The sequence below is a fragment of the Daktulosphaira vitifoliae genome, unplaced genomic scaffold (assembly GCF_025091365.1).
Source record: "Daktulosphaira vitifoliae isolate Bord-2020 unplaced genomic scaffold, ASM2509136v1 Scaffold_4, whole genome shotgun sequence".
NCBI lineage: Eukaryota > Metazoa > Arthropoda > Insecta > Hemiptera > Phylloxeridae > Daktulosphaira > Daktulosphaira vitifoliae.
In genome coordinates this window covers 12,609,106-12,612,087 of record NW_026099575.1, presented here as the reverse complement: position 1 = coordinate 12,612,087, position 2,982 = coordinate 12,609,106, and positions in this window count along the sequence as shown.

Here is a 2,982-nt window from a genome sequence, read left to right as displayed (position 1 = left end):
TTTATTCTTAAATAACTTTTTACTGAACTTGTTTTATAATTAACTGAATATTAAAATATATTGAACTTATCATTAATATATGGAAACTTAGAACACAAATTATAAATATTTTATGAATTTCTTTATATACCATAGGCATTCCACCTTCAACGCTGAGTCTGCTAAACGAATAGTGAAATAAAATTTTTAAAAAAAATTCTTTATCTGCCCATGAACAATTTTCTACGGTTGCCCTTGTAATGTACAAGTAATAAAATATGAAATTACAAAGTTTTTGAAATAAAATAAAAATTTTTTTATTAGAATAATTTTTATTATCTCTAATTAAATTATTCGTCAGTTAAATCCATAAAAGCTTTACACAAATTTTGAGAATATCATTGCTATAAGTAATTTCTATAAGAAATAATACAATACAAACTATTTGTAAAAAGTGTATTAATAAATGATTAAGTATATTATTATTTTAATTTGTGTATAATAAGCTATTATAATAGAAAAGAAACCTTTTGATTTATTGTAGAACTTGAAATATTTATTGTTAGTTTGTTTTATGAAAAATGATAAAAAAAAANTATTTATTGTTAGTTTTGTTTTATGAAAAATGATAAAAAAAAGTGTAGGTAATTTAAAAGTTTTTAGATTTTGAGTAAACTCCAATCTCTTATTTGATATCGATGGTTTGCAAGTTTTTCATATCTCTGAAGAGCTTCTATTTTTGAATTACATCCGAAGTATAGAAGAAATGAAGAGAAAAATAAAGTAGTAGAAAAAATCTCTGGCAACGTTTCCCAAGGGACCGTTCCATCTTTTCAAACTTGACAGACGGTATCCCCAAATCCCTGGCCGCTGCTTAAACGGACGATTTGTGCCGACTTCCGACCCTTTGCTGCACAACTGTTAAATAATGATGTCGAGCCTTGTGCGAGTATAGTTATTCCTAAAAATATGCAATTCATAACGCCCCGTCTGACGATTGACATCGTATTCTTAATTAATAATTGTGTCCATCATAATATCGAGTGGCATTGTATTGGGCTGTACATACTGTTAAAGAGCCCCTAGCACCAATGACACAAGAATGGTGCAGATGTTATTATCGGGTGTAACGAATCCTAAACAATTCTAGACAATAATATTTTTAGGTTTGCGGCGAGTTTAAATAGTGTTTTTTTTATTTTTGAGAAAATTATTAAAAATCATAAAAAGTTTGTGTTAGTTAGGTTTCAACGTTTGTAGTGTAACCACGTTATATTTGTTTTAAAAAGATACCGTTCATTTTTATAATCAAACAAATAACCGTTGTAAACGCAATTATAACTCGCAGAGTATTTAATAAAATGTATATAGAGTACTTCAAGATACCGTTGCAGTTGATAATACAGCCGTTGGCGTTTGCCAAGTATGCAAAAGGGTATTAACTCAAAAACTTTGAAACACTGACGTACCCAACGGTGGACCATTAGGGTGGTCACGCAAAAGTCAGTAAAACAAATTAACGCCGACAGCAGTAATAGCAGGACATGTAGTGTTTCAGTACAGTGCGTCCCAATCGTTAACCCTTTACGACCCGTTAACGATTTGCCGAGGCGCTATTTTTTTGCGTTCCGCCGTTAGAAAAAACGATTGGCAAATTGAAAGTAACCGTTAATTCACTTTAAATCCAAAAACGTTACGTGCAATGCACCGGAGTACACAATGAAGTAATAGAACTGTTACCGTTGATGTCAACCGATAAAAGCGTGGCGATCAATCAACGGGCCGGGCGACGGGACGAGGGACACCACCACGCGGGGCGGACAAATGTGCATAGCTCAAACGATTGAGACGGATCGGATGACCCGATTTGCCGGAGTCAATGTTTTACCGTGTAAGCTACTAAACACACGCACAATACCTGTATAGTTTGGCGTGTATGTATTATGTCTATGCAAATGGGCGTGATGGCCGTTTACTCGCATGTGCATGTGCTCGTGTACAATAATGATGACAAGCTACCCTTTATTCCGTAACGCATACCAACGGTCGGTCGGTGGGGGTAACGCACATTTTTTATTCATTACTCCTTTTACAAAGCCTCGAGTAACAGTAGAATATAATTTTGACTTCGTATACAATACGAACTGAAAGCAAACCAGTTTGTTTTTGTAGAACTTTAACGCTAATTTCGTTTACATATGATTTATAAACAACATATTTAATACACTGGCACGTTTTAGTTGCGCAATTTTATTATTACTTTATATTGAGCTATTTAAATGACTTCTTTAAAGGGTTAAAAAAATTATAGCTTTTTATTTACTAAATATTTTATGGTTAGCTAAAATTTAATAAATAATAATTAGCACTGTAAATTACAATGATTTCGAATTAGTTTAACGACACATAAACTCATGTTTTGCTTTTTAGATGCATTCTGCTCATGACACACTATTTTATTATTTTATTCACAATGTATTATTTCCTTCCAGTTGTCACAAAAAGTTTATAACCGTTACGGCACACGTACAGAACATTAAAACTGTGTCGAGGTTATGTTTTGGGCGGCCAACTCAAATACCAGCAGACATATATTCACTGCGACAGCCGTAAAACTTGACTTCATCGGATGCCGACCGGTCGCCGTTTTCAAAGTTTAAAGGTGTACATACACGCGTGCTTTAGGTTTTTTACGGCGGCAGTTCAAAACACACTCGTTATCATTGTTGTCCCTTCGCTTGTTAACATTGTGTTATAACGGGCACATGATTTCGCAGGGGGAGGCGTGGTGGATTTTTATGCTCTCGTCGCAGACCTATAATTCGGCGATTTTGGACCCTCGCCGTTATGAATTTACTGCGACCATCCGGTAACCACTACTTTTTTATTGTCTGATAATTTTTCTTTTATTGGTATCTCGTGCACTTTCTTACTTTTTATTGCGTCGTCCGCGATTTCTATACAATCCACGAGTTTATTAGGTACATAAAAACCCGTAGGAAG